We start from the raw sequence: 20,768 nt of genomic DNA, 5'->3' as shown, positions 1-20,768 counted from the left end.
GAAACACCTTGATGCGAAAATTGCATCGAATGTAGTGAAGAGAAAACTGACTTAGCAAGATCCAGGCGTGTGGTTTTGTAATAGCAAGAAGGAGCATTTACACTAGGGAAAGAATGCCAAACAAAAGCCAGTGTGGAGGGTGTGAGGAGGCAAGAGTACATTGTTTCTAATAACAACTTTGCATCTAACGTGCTAAGTCATTACGTTTTGTGATATGACTGTTTTGTATTCATGTAACATTGACCATGTTAGTCTGGGGCAGAAAAGACTGGTCTTCTGAGATGAACAATGACATGTATTTTGGTATATAAGTGTCTCCTCCTTCCCCTTTATTAATGGATTCAGGGATTTAATAAAAGAAACAGTAGCATTGACAGAATTGAAATAGCAGTGTTCAAAAATCTAAATCCCCTTAAACAAGACCGAGTAGAACATCTGGTTTAAGTGAAATTTAAACTTGACTTAGAGTTTTTATTGCTCTAATGAAACAGCATGACCAAAAGCAATTGGTGGGGGGCATTATTTGGCTTACACTTCCACATCATAGTCCATCACTGAAGGAAGTCAGGACAGGAACTCAAATAGGGCAGGATCCTGGTGACAAGAGCTGATGCAGAGGCCATGGAGGAGTGTTGCTTACTGGCTTGCTTCCCATGGCTTACTCAGCCTGCTTTTTTATAGAACCAGAACCACCAACCCAGGAATGACACCACCCACAATGTTCTGGGCCCTCCCCATGGATGACTAATCAAGAAAATGCCTTACAGACCTACTTCTGATTGAGGTATTTTCTCAACTGAGGTTCTCTACTCTCCAATAACTCTAGCTTGTGTCAAGCTGACATAAAACTATCCAGCTAATGACTAATAACCTAAATTACATCTTCAGCCTTCACGAGCTGGTGACAGACTGGACGCTGAGAGATATAAGCTGACGTCTATCTGTGACACATAGCAAATAGGACAGATTTGGAACCAGTGTGAGAAATGAGACGTTCTCAAACGGACCCTTAGCTTTGCCACAGCTTCTCTTTGTATTTAGATTGCTTGATCTTTGGACTGGGATGATAAAAGTGGAAAATGAGAGCCTGGTCCGATGGGTTCTGCTCTTCTCTTAGGAGTAAAAGGGAAGAGCACAATCCCTGTAGACCCAGGCTACAGAAAGCATTGGCTCTCTAGAGTTAATCGAAGAGAGTGTGGTTCACATTATCCTTACACCGAGAGAAGGGTTACCATGTCCATTATGGAATTTTGCAGACATCAAGAGATCTAACATTGTAACAGTTTCATCATTCAAAGAAGCCTAGGTGTCCATTAGGCATCATCCCTTCCATTGTAGACAACCACTAATCCACTTATTCCTTTACAGATTTGCTTATTCTGAACACCAGGTAAGAATCATAAAGTAGATGCTCTTTCAAGACTGATTTCTTTGACATGTCTTCAAAATCCACCCAACTGGAGCCAATGTCTTTTCTTCATTTTCCTTGCTGAATGATTGTCTATTGCTTGGGTGTAGCACATTTTATATATTTACTCATCAGCTACAGCACTTTTTGGCTTGAGAATAACAGTGTATGAACATTCATGTACAAGTTCTAGTATGGGGAAATTTTTTTTTTCATTTCTTTCAGACATAATTTTTCAGTTGTATGCTAACTCTGTGTCTAGATTTTTGAATAATGCCTGTGAAATACACCACTTTACATGCCAAAAGAAATGTATGAGGATTACAACTTCTTCACTTTTTGTGATCACCTATGTTAGTTATTTGGCGGTGCTCTTACCCTGCGAGGAAATGTCATGAAACACGACAGAACCCACTAACAAGAGTTTTATTAAGATAAGAGAGTAAGACAGGTGTGCTCAGGCCTGCAGAAAGACACATGCATAAAGAAGGAAGCCGGGAATATGGCGCCAGCTTATAAAGGCTGAGTCGTATGTACACAGGTTCATGTGGCTACTCCATGCATGCGTGTAGATCACATGGTTGTGTTGTGTGCTTTACACAGCCATGCAAAGCCACGGGGTCCTGGTCATGCGAGACATTTTGACGCGGAAATGGCTATTTTGACCCAGAACTGGCTAGGCAGAAGTGTCTAGGTCTGCCAGACACGCCCAACCGTGGGGGCGTGTGAATTTATCAACCTATGATAACCCATCTTTTTAGTCAGCTATCCCAGTGATCATAAAGTATTACTTGTAGTTTTAGTTTCATTTCCCTAGTGATGATGCTTCTGCTAAGCATTTTTCATATATCTTTGCTTGGAGAAATGCCATTCAAATCTATACTTGTTGTGCCCAGATCGTGACCCCAGAGAGACCACCTAAGACGAGCATGCCGGAATGCAAAAGCAAGGTTTAATTCTGGATATCCAAAAGCAATACAAGCCTAGGCAGGGACTTCGTCCAATACATCCAACGCAGTGGAGGCTGGAGGAAGTGCCCACCTGTCTGCAAGCTCAGCTTTTAAAGGGAAAAATCACAAGGTTACATCATTTAGGGGTGCTAGTACAGGTACAATTCTGATTGGCTCGCTTCTAGGGACTTCTAGAAATTACTTCTAAGGGAGTGGTTGCCCGCCACCATTTCTCATTGGCTGCCCTCAGGTAGGGGCATTTCTGCGGTCAGTTACCCTGGAAACCAGGGAGAGGACATTCCATAGTCCGGCAGGCATTATCTCGTGACTATCTTGTGACTCTGTACTTTTACACTTCCTGGTTTCTGGAATCTGAACTGACTGGTTTCAGTAACTAATGGCCTATTCCCAAAAGGAGAAATCTTAGGCCTTAATTTTAGGGTGAAAGCATTTTGGTCTTATTTCTAAGATGGCTCATTTTGGTCTTACATTCTGACTTTTAAATTGGTTGTCTTTACTGAGTAGGACATGCTCTTCATGTTCCTTAAGTCTCTATATCCAATAGATAATCTTAAAATATATTTTCTTTTCCTGTGGCATAGGACAAAGATTTTAGTACCTTATGTAGTTCAATTTATCTTTGTTTTCCTTTTGTGGCTTACAATTGTATTTTGGTGCTATGTATCATAGACCACTATCTGATGCAAGGCAACAGATTTATTTTATTATTTATTTGTGTGTATGTGTTCATGTGTATATGTACATGTATGTGAAGCTATGTCTGCATGAATATGTGTGCATGTAGAGGTCAGGGGCTAACTTTGGGTATTTTTCAATTGCTCTCCTCCTTGTTTTTTGAGACAGAGTCTCTCATTGAACTTGGATCTTTCTTTCAGCTAGAGTGGCTGGCCAGTGAGCCCCAGGGATCCTTCTGTCTCTACCTCTATGGAATACCCAGAGGTCCTGGGAGTTTAGCTACGTCCAGAGTAGGGTATCTGAGGGAAATAAGAAACTACGTACACTATGTTCTTATGTCTGTCAACTTTATTCCTCTAAGACAGAATTCTATCAGTTCAGCTATAGCTCCACCAGGCATTCAAGGCAGGAACAACTCTAGATACCAAGCTCTATATCCATCTACTTTATTTCTCTGGGATGAGATCCTGTTTCCATAGCTTCAGTTCCATCCAGTTCCCTAGCTCATAGCCCTGCTAATGACTAAACTCCTCTGCTTCCAGCCCCATCTTCGTCCTCTGTATCCTCTTTGTCCATCTCTGCTACTCTCTACTCCTGGCACTCCAAGAACTCTACCTGAGATCTGCTCACCCTCTACAGAACCTCTGTCTTCCTCTTTTCTCTTTCGTCATGCTGTTCTGTCCATTTCTATGGAAAATGTCTGCCCTTCCTTTCCCTGGGCAAATGGTTCTCTCTCTCCTCAGGAATGTTGTTTTACTTTCCACCTTGATATGTAAAAACCTCTTTTGTTCTCAGTCAATTGCTCTGGGGAACCACTAGCCCTTTTCAAGGTGAGGGGTTGGTCTGAGCTTCATTACCACAGGAAACAAAGCTCAGAGTCTCCCGCCAGCTTGTCTCCTAAGCTCAGCAGGGCAGTTAGTAATTTAGTAGTTCGGCAGGTCTGGGGAACTGAACTGTTTGCCAATTGGTCTGGGCACACAAGGATTTCATAGCAGAAGACAGCTGGAATATTAAAGGCTGGGTAACAGTAAATATTCATAATAAATGGATTTGCCTCTTGACAGACTCATCAAAGTTTAGCTTTAATGCACAGCTGAATCTCTATGATATATTCTTGCAGCCCACAAAATACCTCTCCAGCATTGGGATGAACAGGTGCATACTTCCATGCCTCAGCTTTTACTTGGATTCTAGGGAATTGAACTCTGGTCCTGATGCTTGTATGGGAGGCACTTTACTAGTTGAACCACCTCCTCAGCCCAAAGATTTATACTTATGTGTTCTTCTGAGTTTTATAGCACCATGATCCAGGCATGTGGCTCAATAGTAGATGCTTACTGTGATGGCTATTCCTGGCTGTCAACTTTAGTACATCTGGAATTAACTAAAATCCAAGGGGCTGGGCACACCTGTGAGGATATTTTTTTTTATTTAAATCATGTGAGATAGGAAGACCCATTTTTAATCTACATCTTTGGAGTTAGGAAGACTCAACTTTATTCTAGGTCACTCCTTCTGCTGCCAACCTATATAAAGGACATAAAAGAAGAGAGCTCGCTCTCTTTGCCTGCTTGTTCTCTCTGGCAAGTCTATTTCTTCATTGGCATTAGAGTCTACTTCAGAATTCTGGCATATACTGAAGACCATCCGAGACACCCAGCCTTGTAGAGTGAACAACTACTAGATTTTGGTCCTTCTGTGGGAGACAGACATTGTTGAAATAGCTGGACAACAGTCTGTAAGCAATTCTAATAAACCCCTTTACACACACACACACACACACACACACACACACACACACACACACACACTCATTGTATGCTACACCAGCAATGACTTTCTCTGGAGGAGACACCACATAACAATACTTTTGTGGTAGTTTGAATATAATTGGCCCCCATAAGCTCACTAGTGGGAGATACGGCTTTGTTGGAGTAGGTGTGTCCTTGTTGGAGGAAGTGCATCCCGTAGAGGGGAGCTTTGAGATCTCATATGTGCTCAAGCCATACCCAGTATCTTAGACCCATTTCTGTTGCCTGCTGGATCAAGATTCAGCTCCTCCACTCTCAACTCCTTCTTCTGCACCATGTCTGCCTGCATGCCACCATGTCCCACCATTGTGATAATAGACTAAACCTCTGAACAGAAAGCCACGCAATTAAATGTTTTCCTTTATAAGAGTTTCTGTGGCTATGGTGTCTTTTGACATCAATAGAAACCCTAACTATGACAACTTCTTTTCTACGTGGCCCACCAGTGGTTGCAACTGGACCTATAACCAGACTTAAGGCAAAACAGGCTCTTAGGGAGAGATAAGAATTATAGTCCATTAGGAGGTATGCAACACTATTAAAGAGCTTAATGAGTTTGCTAAGTCATTCAAGCAGAAGTCTGGGAAATACGTGTGGGAATGAATTCTAAGGTTGTGGGATAATGGTGGAAGGAACATAAAACTGGATCAGGTTGCATTTATTGATCTGGGCCTTCTGAGTGGAGATTCTAGGTTTAATATGGAAGCTGTCGCAGTCAAGAAAGGTGTCAAAAGTTTTTTTGAATGGTTGGTTAAAGCATTTGACAAAAGATGACCTACTGAAAAGGATTTGGTGTTGCCTGATATCCCTTGGCTTAGGGTTGATGAAGGCTCAGGGAAATTGAAATGCCTTTGGATACACTATGTAAAACCCAGTCCTCCACAATGAGAAGGTCCAGAAGACATGCCTGTCACTCATCCTGTAAGACACAAAATGGTGGGATGGGCACCAGACGATTTGAAGAGCTATGTTGTCGTCCTTTTTCTTGTGCCAGAGGCCTTAGGACTGGAGGTGCTATTGCTCAGTTGGATGAATTAAATGCAATGGGGTTAATTGGGCACCAAAGTAGAAGGGGCCCAGTGGCAGCACTGAATCACCAAAGGAAAGGTGATAGTAGTTATCATAATCAACAGCATAGATAAATGCAACTGCTCATAATGGCCTTATCCATGAAGGTCAGCTCAGGCAAAGTGAATTATATGGTGGTATAACTCATTTGGACTCTTGGTATTTGCTAATCAGTCATGATGTTTCCAGGCATGAAACAGATAAGAAGCCTACTGAAATTTTGTTAAATTTTTATAAGTGGAAAATTCTCAAACAAATGAAAGAAAGACTACATCAGAGTGTGGCCAAGTGAAATCTCAGACTGTAAACCAATTTCCATACATGAGCCAGTTTGAAGATCCAGAGTCTGTTGAATGAAGGCAAGGCCAGGTTTCCCCAAGGAAAAACCTTGATGGAATACCTCAGAGTTTTAGCCTTCTTCAGTCCTTCCGAGAGGGACCTATGGCCTTTTCCAAGGGTAACTGTATGCTAAGGGGAAAGAGACAGTTAGACTTTCTGGGGTCTGTTAAATAGTGGCTTTGAATTGACGCTGATTCTGGGAGACCCCAAGTAGGGGCTTATTAAGGCCAGGTGAAAACCCAGTGGGGTTTTCACTGAAGACCAACCTACAGTTTGTCCAGTGGGTTCCGAACTCATCCTGTCATTATTTTCCCCATCCCAGAATGTGTAATTGGGATAGTTATACTTAGAAGTTGTCCGAATTTTCAGATTGGTTTCCTGCCTTGTGGAGTAAAGACTATTATAATTGGAAAGGCCAAATGGAAGCCTTTAGAGTTGCTTCTGCCAGGGACAACAGTGAATCAAAACCAGCATCACATCCCTGGAGGAATCGCAGAAATTAGTCCCACCATCGGTGACTTGAACGGTGCAGGGGTGGTGGTTCCCACACACCTCCCTGTAACCCCCAGAGCAAACAACAGATGCACCATGGAGAATGACAGCTGACTATTGAAAACTCAATCAAGTAGTGACTCCAATTGCAGCTGCTGTACCAGATTAACACATCTGGTACATGCTATGTACCTATTGACCTAGCAAATGCCTTTTTCTCAGTACTTGTCCATAAAGACCACCAGAAGCAATTTGTTTTCAGTTGGCAAGGCCATCCATATATCCTTACAGTCTTACTTCAAGAATATATCAACTCTTCAGCTGTGTGTCATAACTTAGCCTGAAGGGATCTTGATCATTTGTCTCTTCCACAAAATATCATATTAGTTCACTATATTGATGACATTATGCTGAATGGACCAAGTGAGCTGGTGGTACCAACCACTTTGGGCTTGTTAGTAATACATATACACATTGGAGGATGGAAAATAAATCCAACCAAAATTCAAAGGGCCTTGTGCCTCAGTGAAATTCTTAGGAGTGATGTGGGACATGCAGAGATATTCCTTCCAAGGTGAAGAATTAGTTATTGCACCTGGTCCCTCCTACCACCAAGAAAGAAGCACAACATTATTGGGCCTATTTGGATTCTGGAGACAGCAAATTCTTACTTGGATATGTTACTCTGGCCCATATATCAAATGACTTGAAAGACTTCCAGCTTTGTGTGGGTCTTGGAATAGCAAAAGGCTCTTCAATAGGTCTAGGCTGCTGTGCAGGCTGCTCTACCACTTGGACCATATGATTCAGCAGACCTGAAGGCACTTGGGGTGTTAGTGGCAAACAGGGATGCTGTTTCGAGCCTTTAGCAGTCCCCAAGAATGAATCACAGAAGAGACCTTTGGGATTTTGGAATAAGGCTCTACTATCATCTTCAGACAACTATTCTACCTCCTACTATTAGGCCTTAGTGTAAACTTAATGTTTGACAATGGGCCACTATGCTACCATGCTACCTGTGGTGGTTTGAATAAGAATGCCCCCTGCCACCAATAGGCTCATGTATTTGAATGCTTGGTCACCAGGGAGGGGTACTCTTTGAAAAGTTTATGAAGCATGGCCTTGTTGGAGGAAGTGTGTCACTGTGTGGGCTTTGAGATTTCAAAAGCCCATGTCAAGCCCAGAGTTTTTGTCTCTCTCTCTCCCTGCCTATGGATTTGGGTGTATTTCTCAGTTACTGTTTCAGTGTCTCCTTGCTTCCTGCGATGATAATGGACGAAACCTCTGAAACTGTAAGCAAGTCACCAATTAAATGTTTCCTCTTATTGTAGTTGCTTTGGTCATGATGACCCTTGATAGCAATAGAAGAATGACTAAGATAGAAGCTGGTACCAGGGACTGGTGTATCGCTGTAATAATCCTGACCATGCTGCTTATTGGCAGAATGTAGACTTTGGGACTTTGGATTAGGAAAGCAGTTGAATGCTTTAAGCAGAGATTAATGGACCATACTAGTACCCATATGGAAGACAATTCTGTGAGCAATGTAGATTATGACAGCTCTACTCAAGAAGTTTTAGAGGAGAAGAGTATTAGTAAGTAGCCTACAGATTGTTCCTGTGATATTTTGGCAAAGAATGTGGCTCCTTCCCATCCCTTGTCCAAAAACTATGCCTGAGGCTAAATTGAAGTGTTTTGGATTAATTATGTTGGCAGAGGAGCTTTCAAGATAGCCTAGTCTTTTTTTTTTCTTTTTTTTTTCTTTTTGGTTTTTCGAGACAGGGTTTCTCTGTGTAGCTTTGCGGCTTTCCTGGAACTCACTTGGTAGTCCAGGCTGGCCTCAAACTCACAGAGATTCACCTGCTTCTGACTCCGGAGTGCTGGGATTAAAGGCATGCACCACCACCGCCCGGCATGATAGTCTAGTCTTGACTGTGTCATGAAGTTATTAGTAGCCACTCTTTTTTCCTTTTATTAAAAATATATTCTTTTCTCATACAATATATCACGACTATAGGTTCCTCTCCACCTACTCCCCTCAGTTTCCCACCATCTCCCTTCCCTCCATACCAATTCCTTTCTGTCATCAGAAAAGAAAAGGCTTCTAAGAGATAACAACTGATCATGACAAAATAAAATATAAGGTAAAGCAAAAAACCATCACATTGAGGCTAGACAAAGCAACCCAACAGAAGGAAAAGAGCCCCAAGAGAAGACACAAGAATCAGAGACCTACTCATTCACACACTGAGGAGTCCCATAGAAATACTAAGCCAAAAGCTACAACATGTACACAAAGGACCTGGTATAGACCCGTGTAGGCCCTTGCCTACTTGCTTGCTGCTTCGGTTTCTGTGAGCTCATATTTGCCCTGCTTAGTTGATTCAGAAGGCATTGCTCTCCCAATGTCCTTTATTCCTTCTGGCTCTTACACATTCTTTCTGGTACCTCTTCCAAGGGGTACCCTGAGCTCTGAGAGAAAAGATGTGACAGGAATATCCCAGTTAGACTCTCTATATGTAATGTCTGGCTGTGGGTCTCTGCATCTGTCACCATCTGCTGCAGGGGGGAGTTTCTCTGATGATGACTGAATAAGGCATTGATCTATGAGTATAGTAGAATATTATTAGGAGTCATTTTATTGATCCTTTTTTCTTCTTTTTTAGAGCAGTAGTATTTGGTTTTACTCTAGGTCTCTGTGATATATAGCCTCTGGTTCTTGGTTACCCAGGCAGTGTTAGATATGAGATATAACTTATGGAGTGGGCCTTAATTCAAATCAGACATTGGTTGCCTATTCCCACAAGTTCTGTGTCACCATTGCACTATCATATTTTGTGAATAGGACAGTCTGTAGGTCAAAAGTTATGTGTTTAAGTTGGTGTTTATGTTCCTCTTTTGGTAGTCTGCAGAGTACCCTTCTACATCTAAGACACTAGAATGTAGTGTTGAAGGCTCCATATAGGTACCTGCTTAACTTCTCCAAGTTCAGTGAGTTGTGTGGGTATGATCATTAACAATGAGACCACACTGTCAGTTTGTGGAGAGCAACCATTGTCTTGGCACCAGCCTGGGTTGGTTGGGGATTTCCTAGGGACCCCCTGGGCCAGCAACCCAGTCCTGAAACCTCATTTGGTGACAAGAGATGGCCAGTTGAGACTCCACATACCCCAGTATTAGGAGATCTCATTAGGTTTACTTTCATATATTTTAGGAAGTTTCCACTGCTCTAGGTTTCCATATCATCCCTCCAATGCTGCTCAGTTCCAGCTGTATCTCCCCACATTCTCTCCTTCAACTCTATTTCTTTTCCTCTCTCTACCTGATTTTCCTGTTCCTGTTCCCACCTACCCTCAGTCCACCTATAAAAATCTATTCTATTTCACCATCCCAGGGAGTTTCATGTGTCCCCCATCCCCCTGACCCTTCCTCTATACCTAAGTTTTCTGGGTCTATGTATTGTAGCTTGGTTATTATTTATTTAATGGATAATGTCCAATACAAACAAATACACACCACATTTATCTTTCTGGGTCTGGGCTACCTCAAGATGATTTTTTTCTAGTTCTATCCATTTTCCTGGTGTAGTTTTTTTTTTTTTTTTTAACAGCTGAGTAATACTCCATTGTGTAAATGCACCACATTTTCTTTATCCATTCTTCTACTGAGGGACATCTAGGTTGTTTCCAGTTTCTGGCTATTATGAATAGAGCAGCAATGAACACGACTGGGCAAGTGGCATTGTGGTAGGTTGAAATGCCTTTGGTATATGTCTAAGAATAGTATAGCTGGATCTTGAGGTAGATCAGTTCCAAACTTTTTTGATTTCTATAGTGGCTATACAACTTTGGACTCCCAGCAGCGATGGAGGATTGTTCTCTTTGCTTTGCATTCTCACCAGTTTGAGCTGTCATTTGTGTAACTAATCTTATCCATTTTGACAGGAGTAAATAGAACCTCAAAGTAGTTCTGATTTGCATTTCCATGATGTTGAACATTTCTCTAAGTGTTCCTCAATGATTTGAGCTTCCTCTTTTGAGAATTCTCTGTTTAGATCTGTACTCCATTTTTAAAATTGGTTTATTTGTTTTCTTGATACCTACTTTCTTGAGTTCTTCATACATTTTGGATATTAGTTCTCTATTGGTTGTAGAGTTGGTAAAAAAATCTTTCCCCATTCTGTAAGCTGCCACCTTCTCCAAATGACAGCATTCTTTGTGTTAGAGAAGCTTTTCGGTTTCATCAAGTACCATTCATTAATTGTTGATCTTAATGCCTGTGCTAATGGCATTCTGTTCAGAAAGTCTTTTCCTGTGCCAATGAGTTCAAAATTATTCCCTGCTTTCTCTTCTATCAGGTTCAGACTTTCTGGATTTATGTTAAAGTCTTTGATCCATTTTGAGTTGATTTTTGTGCAGGGTGATAAGTGTGGATCTATTTTGTTTGGTTCTACATGCAGACATCCAGTTTGACTAGCAGCATTTGTTGAAGATGCTGTCTTTTTTTTTTCCCCCAATGTATTTCTGACTTCTTTATAAAAATCAGGTGTCCGTAGGTATGTGGTCTTATGTCTGGGTTTTCAATTAGATTCCATTGATCAATGTGTCTGTTTTGATGTTAATACCATGTCATTTTAATTACAATAGTTCTGTAGTACAGCTTGAAATTGGGGATGGTGATAGTTCTACTTTTTAGGATTGCTTAAGCTATCCTGCTATTCTTGTGCTTCTATCTGGAGATGAAAGTTGTCCTTTCAAGGTCTGTAAACAATTGTGTTGGAATTTTGATGAAGATTGCATTGACTCTGTAGATTGCTTTTGATAGGATGGTCATTTTTACTATATTAATCCTACCAATCCATTAGCACAGGAGATCTTCCCATCTTCTGATATCTTCTTCAATATCTTTCTTCAAAAACTTGAAGTTTTTATCATATATGCCTTTCATTTGCTTGGCTAGAATTATCCCAAGATATTTTATATTATTTGAGGCTATTGTGAAAGATGTTGTCTCCTTGATTTCTTTCTCAGTCCATTTGCCATTTGTATACAGGAGCCTGATTTTTTGTGTTAGTCTTGTATCCGGCCACTTTATCATCAGCTATAGGAGTTCCTTGGTGGAATTTTTAGGGGCACTTCTGTATACTATCACATCACCTGCAAATAATGATAGTTTGATTTTTTCCTTTCAAATTTGTATCCCCTTGATCTCTTTCAGTTGTCTTATTGCTCTAGTTAAAACTTCAAGTATTATTTTGACAACCTCATCTTCTTCCTAATTTTAGTGGAATTGCTTTGAGCTTCTCTCTACTTAATCTGTTGTTAGCTATAAGCTTCCTATAAATTGCCCTTATAATGTTTAAGTACATCCCCTGCATTCCTAATCTCTCCAGGACTTTTATCATGCTTTTTCTTCATCTAGACTGAGATGATAATGCTGTTTTTGTCTTTCTGTTTTTTATATGGTGGATTGCATTTATTGATTTTTCATATATCAAATCATCCCTGCATCTATGAGAGGAAGCCTACTTGATCATGGTGGATGATCTTTTTGATGTGTCCTTGGATTCAACTTGTAAGTATTTGACTGAGTATTTTTGCATTTATGTTCAAAAGGGAAATTGGTCTGTAATTCTCTTCCTTTATTGGGTCTTTATGTGGTTTGTGTGTCAGGGTACTTGTGATCTCATAAAATGATTTGGGATAATGTTCCTTATGTTTCTATTTTGTGGAATAATTTAAGGAGTATTGGCATTAACTCTTCTTTGAAAGTTTAGTAGACTTGTGCACTAAAGCTACCTGGTATTGGTTTGTTGGTTGTTGTTGCTGTTTTTTGGTTGGTCCTTTCTTTTCAAAGGTCTATTGACATTGTTTATATGCTCTTGATAACTTTGATAATTGTTACTTATTGAGAAAATTATCCATTTCTTTTAAATTTCTCCATTTGGTGGAGTACTGTTTTTTAAAATATGTCCTTATGATTCTCTGGATTTTCTCAGGAACATTTGTTATGTCCCACTTTTTATTTCTGATTTTGTTAATTTGGATATTCTCTCTCTGCCTTTAAGTTAGTTTGGATAAAAGTTTGTCTATTTTATTGATTTTCTCAAAACACCCAACTATTTGTTTTATTATTTTTTTTTGTATTGTTCTCTTTGTTTCTATTTTATGGATTTCAGCCTGAGTTTGATTATTTCTTGCCATGTATTCCTCTTAGGTGTGATTACTTCTTTTTTGCTCCAGAGCTCTCATTTGTGCTGTTAAGTTGTTAGTATGAGATCTCTCCAGGTTTTTTTTTTTTTTTTTCAGGTAGGCTCTTAGTGCTATGAACTTCCCTCTTAGAATTACTTTCATTGTGTCCCATAAGTTTGGGTATATTGTGTATTCTTTTTCATTTAATTCTAGAAATCTTTAGTTTTTTCTTTATTTCTATCTTAATCCAGTTTTTGTTTAGTAGAGAGTTGTTCAGTTTTCATGAATTTGTGAGCTTTCTGTTGTTTCTCTTGTTGTTGATATTCAGCTTTAATCAGTGGTAGTCTGATAAGATGTAGGAGTTATTTCAATTTTCTTATATCAGTTGAGACTTGCTTTATGCCTGAATATGTGGCCCATTTTGGAGAAATTTCCATGAAATGGAAAGAAGAAGGTATATCCTTTGGTGTTTAGGTGAAATGCTCTGTAAATATGTTGACTCCATTTGGTTTATAACGTTTGTTTCAGCATGTCTTTGTTCATTTTTTTTTTTTTTTTTGGTCTGGATGATCTGTCCATTCATGAAAGCAGGGTACTGAAGTCTCTCACTATCAGTCTGTGAGGGTAAATATGTGATTTAAACTGTAGTAGTAGTATATGCTTTACAAACTTGGGTGCCCTTGTGTTTGCAAGACAGATAGTCAGAATTATAATGCCATCTTGGTGGATTTTTCCTTTAATGAGTATGTAGTGTCCTTCCTTAACTCTTCTAATTAATTTTGGTTTGAACTCTATTTTGATGCTTTTTGGGTACATTTTCTTGGAATATCTTTTTCCAACCCTTTACCCTGAGGTAATATCTCTTCTTGATATTGAGGTGTGTTTCTTGGATGCAGCTGAAGGATGGATCCTGTATTCTCATTCATTCTATTAATTTGTGTCTTTTTTATTGGGGAATTGAGTCCATCGATATTGAGATATCAACGATAAATGATTGTTGATTCATGTTATTTTGTTGTTGCTGGTTGTGGTGATAGTGTGTGTGTGTGTGTGTGTGTGTGTGTGCGCGCGCGTGTGTATGTGTGTTTCCCTTCTTTTGGTTTTGCTTGTGTGAGATTATTTATTTCCTTTGTTTTTATGTGTGTAGTTAACCTCTTTATGTTGGAGATTTCTTGCTAGCACCTTCTGTAGGGCTGGATTTATAGATTGACAGATATTGTTTAAATTTGGCTTTATCAGGGACTGTCTTATTTTCTCCATCTATGTTGATTGAAAGTTTTGCTGGTATAGTAGTATATGATATACTAGTCTAAGCTGGCATCAGTGGTCTCTTATAGTCTGCAGGACATCTGTTCTGGCCCTTCTGGCTTCTAGAGTCTCCATTGAGATAACAGGTGTAATTGTAGTTGGTCTACCTTTATATGTTACTTGGTCTTTAGCTGCAAGGGAAAAAAATCAAGTCACACATAATTCTGACTTCTGAACAGAATTATAAGGGCTTTGAGCCACTTCACGTAAATTTCCTGACTTATAACCTGCCTTTTTGATTTATTTGCATGAGTATAGAATGTTGGGGATCCAGAAATTGGTGTTCTCTGCACAATGTGAAGAAGGATACAACCAATTTGTTCTCTTTATAAACTAAAGTCTTTTGCTTTTTTGGATATTTGTTGGTAATCTCTCCTAAGAAATTACTGCAAGCTCTTTGCGAATGTTCATTTTCTGCCCTTATTGAGGTAATTTCAGCATTAGTAAAAGGGGGAACAATTTCTTCTGGCTCTATTCATGCTTATTGACAAAGTCTCAATTTTCCTTTCAAAATCAATTCAGAAATCTTTTCTACATAGATCATTTTTCTACAAAGATACCCATTCTAAAATGTTATCTTCTCTATGAATAAGATTTCATGTGGGAGAATGCATAGAAGGTAAAATAACCAGAATACAATCATACTCTTAATCAAAATGATCCACATGTGCACCCTGTATTTTCTTTTCTACCAAAGCTAATTCTCTCTCAGCCTTAGCAGGTAATTTTCTTGGACTATTTAAGTCCTTATTACCTTGTAAGATTTGAAATAAATTACTTACCAGTTGTAGGCCAGAGCCAGTTAATATCTCCCAGCAATTTTTGAAAATCATTATGAGTTTGTAATTGATCTCTCCTGATTTGTACTTTATGTGGTTGAATTTTTTGTAAACATATCTTATATCCTAGATAATTAATACAATCTTCTCTTTGTATTTTTTCAGGAGCAATTTGTAATCCTGAACAAGCCAAAATTTTCTTTACCTCTTCAAATATTTTTTTCCTAAGGTATCTGAGTCTGAATCATCTAATAAGATATCATCCATATAATGGCAAATTATAGATTAAGGAAACTGTTTATTGAATTATTTCCAATGGCTGTTGTACAAAATATTGACACAAGATGGGGCTCTTTAACATCCCTTATGGAAGAACTTTCCACTGATTTTTTTTTAACAGGATGGGAATTATTATAAGTAGGCACTGTGAAGACGATTTTTTCTCTCTCCTGCTCTTGTAAAGGTATAGTAAAAAGCAGTATTTTAAATCAATCACTATAGTAGACCATCTTTTAGGTAATAAAGAAGCCAAGAGAATTTCAGCTGTAAAGATCCCATTGGCTGGATTATCTTATTAATAGCTCTTAGACCTGTTACCACTCTCCATTTTCCAGATTTCCTTTTAATGAAAAGTATAGGAGAATTACAAGTACTGGTTGAGTTTTCAATATATTGAGCATTTATCTGCTCCTGTATCAGCTGTTCTAATGCTTGTAGTTTTTCTGATGTCAAAGGCCAATGTTCCACTGACATATGTTTGTCAATTAATCATTTTAAAGTTAGGGTTGTTGGTATCTTTGAAAGATAAACAGCTGTTGTACTTTGTTTATATACAACCTGATTGGTCATAGACTGTTCTTGATAATACCTTTTAATATTTCTCTCAGAAGCATTCTTTATTTTATGGTTTGTTTCTGAGATCATAAGAATGTTAATCTGGGTTTTCCTTTGTAACAAATCATGTCCCCATAAATTAATTGCTGTTAGCCACATATGGCTTTAATTTTCTTATCTGTCATTCTGGCCTTATACACTTGACCTATCTTGCACTTTGTTTTTATCTGAGATAAAATTTCAATCTCTGGAAGCTGAACATTTACCTCCTGAAGATGTCAATCTGAATGTCAAGGTTTTGGTGAAAGTATTATTACATCTGCTCCTGTGTCTAGTAAACCTTTAAGCACAATGCCATTTATTTGTATTTTTAGCTTTGGTCTTTGATCATTTATATGTTTGCCAAAATGCATGTTTTATGGTGTCTTCTAAAACTTTTGTTTTATTTCCTGAGGCTGTCCTGTCATACAGAGCAGGATGGTTTTAATCAACAGGTATTAAGTCTTTTAATTGCTCTGTGGAGGAATTTCTCTAATGCTGACGGGGAATGATAGTACCAAATTTGACACAGGTGCCTGTGAGAGACACCTAAGGCATTTTCCAATGCAAAGTATTACCTTGCCTATCCCATGTTGTTTTGCATTTATTAGTCCAGTGTCAACTTTTGCCATATATTCTACATATTCCAGAGGGCTGGGGATCTTCTATTTGGATTATCTCTAGAAAAATCATTGTTTCTAGGAACAGCTTGCCTACAGTCCCTATTCATATGACCTGGCTTACCACAATAAAAAAAAAAAAACCTTAACTTTTTAATTTTTCTTAAAAGTTTTAGAAATCACTTCTATCCAAGTATCATCATAAGGGTGAGATCCAATACCAGTTGTATCTCAGATCCATTCATCTATGGGTGTTAGATTTTTGCCTTTAAAGGCCTAACCACCTTTTTGCATTCTGAATTAGTATTTTCAAAAGCCAAAGATTTAATTAATATTTATCTAACCTCTGGATCTGATATCATTCTATTTACAGCTGAAGTAAATCTTTGTAAAAAATCAGTGAAGGCTTCTTTGGGCCTTGGATAATTTTGGTAAATGACTCAGTCCTCTTTCCTGACTCTGATATTTTCCCAAGCTTTCAAAGCTGCTATATGGCATAGAGCCAAGGTATGATCATCAAATGTAATATGTCTTTGCAAATCAGCATACTGGCCTTCACTGAGCAGCTGATCTTGAGAAATTTCAATACCTCTAGCCTTATTTTGTTGTCCTATGACCCTAGCTTCCTCTCTCCACCATGTTTTCCATTGTAACTGAGGACCAGATTCCAATATTGCTGTAACAAATATTTTCAGTCTTGTGAAATAATTCTGTTCCAAGTTGGTCATGATTTTAACATTTGCTTCACAAAAGGTGAATGAATACCATATGAAACTACTGCTTCCTTAAATATCTTTAGATTTAACATTTCTACAGGATCCCAGTTAACTTCTGAATAGCCCTGGGGTGCATATCATCAGGTTGTTGTTCTTGTATGCTAACTGAATAAACTAAGATTGGTTTTCTAATAACATTGGGCTGCTCCTCTTCAGTTTCATAATGCAATGATACAATAGATTATGTTCTAAATTCTTCTGTATCTGTGTGAATATTTTTCTTTGTTTCATTATTAGGTCTTTCTAAGGATTGTATCTTAATTTTTTGATATTGGGCACCTATATCAAACCACTTTTTAAAGGATAAAACATGAATTACCAACCTGATAGTGATTATAATCAACATTATGACAATCATGGCTAAGTTGATTATCCTTTCATTTAATTTTTCCATTTTCAAACTATCCATTTGGAAACATACAGAGACCTAACTCCCTGCACTGTAATATTGCTCCCCATTTTTAATGTGGGTAAAAACTTTCTTAAAAAAACAATGAATTCCCCCCTTTAAGAATTCCCATGTGTCCCACCAGATTTGCTGATGATGACAATGAAGTGTGAGGCTGGCTGTCACTTCACCACACAGCTGGGCAGAGAATGCAGATGGTATAGGATCAGACTGAGGGCAGCTACTTGCTTATAGCTGGGCCCGAGAGTGTGTGGCCATAGCAGCAACAGTAAAAGCCTGAGCAGGTGTTGGGGCGGCTGTCCTGGTGTGATAGCAGCCAAAGGAGGAGGTCCAGGGGAAACCCATAACCCATGGGGAGAGGGAGCTAGCTACCTGAAAAGCCAGCCACCTGAAAAGCGGACACAGGGTGATATGCAGAAGAAGCACCCATGGAGGAAAGCAAGGGCATGGGGCTGCCTGAATGACAGAGCCCGTCGGTGGTGGGTAGCTAACTCCAGCTGCATTTGGGGTCCAGGATGGGCAACCACTGCAGGCTGCTGTAGAGAGGCTATAATAGGAAAGCCCAGACTTCACCGACAGCGTGGTGGGGAGGGAGGGAAAGTCAGCCAAGTGGCTCCAGGGGCTGCAAAGCAGTCAGCAAGTGATCTTGTGCCCCATATTGGACACCAGGTGAAACATCATCTATTCTTTATCAATAAAAACTCGGGAGTCAGATATTGGGGTAAGAACATGAATGATCAAAGAAGTGGTAGAGAAGCAACCAGTGACCTCCTTTCTCTCCCTTTCCTTGATTGAAAAGGGCCAAGAATCTTTCGAAGCCCCTCCCTACTACTTCCTGTGTCTCTCTCTATATGTCCTCAGACCTCCAAACCCTCTATGACTAATTTTGGTCATCTAATAGCTAGTTCCATCTTCTGATTCAAAGTAAACTTTATTGTCAGTCTCGGGAGTGTCAGAGTGTGATCAAAATATCCCACAATAACCTACCAAGTCATAAAATAGAATATGTACTGCATCAATCCATTATGAATGAAAGTGGTATTTATATGATTTAGCCCAAGCAGGTCATAAAGGCACAATCAACTTATATGAAGAAGTTGCCCAAATGCCTGAGGTTTCTATTCCCACTATAATACTGTCTACTCCCAAGCATGTGCCTCATGTGGTGTGCTCTGATTGGTTATTTGAGAAAGAGAAAACTAGGGCCTGGTTTACTGATGGCTCTGCACATTATGCACTCACTACCTAGAAGTGGACAGCTGCAGCATTAGAATCCCTTTCTGGGACAACCCTGAAAGATACCAATGAAGGGAAATCTTCACAATGGGCAGAACTTTGGTCAGTATACATGGTCATACACTTTGTTTGGAAGGAGAAATAACTAGATGTGCAGTTGTTCACTGATTCATGTGTTATATGTAGCCAGTGTATTAGCTGAATGGTCAGGGAATTAGAAAGAGCACAATTGGAAAATTGGTGGGAAGGACATCTGGGGAAGAAGTATGTGGACTGAGCTCTCCAAATGGGCAAAGAGTGTAATGATACTTGTGTCTCATGTAATGCTCATCAAAAGGTGATTTCAGTAGAGGAGGCAGTCCATAATCAAGTACATGGGGTGGCCCATTTTGTGGACAGTCAGCCTCTTTCCCCAGCCATCCCTGTCATTGCTCAATGGGCCCATGATCAAAGTGGCCATGGTGGCAGAGACAGGGGTTATACAGGGGCTCAACAACATGGACTTCCACTCACCACAGTAGATCTGGCTACAGCTGCTGCTCAGTGTCAGATCTGCCAGCAGCAGAGATCAACACTGAGCCCCAGATATGGCACCATTCCCTGGGATGACCAGTCAGCGGCCTAGTGGCAGGTGGACTGCATTGAACCACTTCCTCCATGGGAAGGACAGCACTTTTTCCTTCCTGGAGTAGATACTTACTTTGGCTATGGATTTGTTTTCCTTCATGTAATGTTTCGTTATTACTATGGACTTACAGAAATTACAGAATGCACAGAATGCCTTATACACCATCATGGTATTCCACACAGTATGCCTTCTGACCAAGGAACTTACATTTGAGGTACTACATGTCTCTTAAGGGATATTTCCCTCTCTTTTAAAACTTACAGTGCATTTGTTGTTGCATGAAGGGTAGCTATTGTTTTCATTTGGAAATTAAGCATGACATAAGAAAACATGTTTGTGTGTCCAGTTGACAAGGGGTTAACTTCTTAGTTGAGTGACTACATCTGGATATAACTAAAACCCAAACACCTGGGTACACCTGAGAAAGATTTTTTTTCTTAATTAACTCATTTGAAGTGGAACAAGCCAATTTTAATCTGAATATTTTGAGGTAGGAAGATCCATCTTCAATCTGGGCCACACCTTCTGCTGGTATCCAATATAAAGGACATGGAAGAAGGAAGCTTGCTTTCTTTGCCTGCTTGCTCTCTCTCACAAGTTCTTCCTGGCTAACTTTTTTGGAATTTTGACATTTACTGAAGACCAGATGAGACATCCAGCCTTGTGGACTGAACAATTACTTGATTTTTGGACCTTTCATGGGTAGATAGCCACTGTTGGCTTACTGGGCCTCAGCCTATAAGCCATTCAAATAAATCCCTTTCATATACACACACACACACAGAGAGAGAGAGAGAGAGAGAGAGAGAGAGAGAGAGAGAGAGAGAGAGAGAGAAAGTTCTGCTTCTCTAGAGAACACTAACTAATATACTTACTTAGCATGCACAACTGGTATCAATTGCCAGTTCTAAAAATAAAGACAGGATTGATGATGTTTGCTGGCATTTAGTTGTTCTTGTATCATTTGTTGAAAAGATTCATTGAATCATTTTGACACTTTTGTTGAAAGTCAGTTGGCCACATGCTTGAGTGTCTTTCTGGCTTCTCAGTTCTATTCCATTGATTTATGTGTTTATTTTATGCTTGACTCAATAATTATAGTTTTTTAAGAAAATTTTATTAAACATGTTTGTTATTGCTAAGATAACAATATCCTATAAATTGATCTGCATATCAATGTATTC

At 39.3% G+C, this 20,768-nt stretch overlaps 1 pseudogene; it reads left to right on the top strand.

The window, feature by feature from the left end:
* The first annotated feature begins 6,324 nt into the window (after positions 1 to 6,324).
* LOC114710505 lies at positions 6,325 to 19,797 on the top strand (annotated as a pseudogene).
* The last annotated feature ends 971 nt before the right edge of the window (positions 19,798 to 20,768 follow it).

This window comes from Peromyscus leucopus, chromosome 8a (assembly GCF_004664715.2).
Source record: "Peromyscus leucopus breed LL Stock chromosome 8a, UCI_PerLeu_2.1, whole genome shotgun sequence".
NCBI classification, from domain to species: domain Eukaryota; kingdom Metazoa; phylum Chordata; class Mammalia; order Rodentia; family Cricetidae; genus Peromyscus; species Peromyscus leucopus.
The sequence above is the reverse complement of the archived record's forward strand: the minus strand, read 5'-3'. Positions and strand labels throughout refer to the sequence as shown.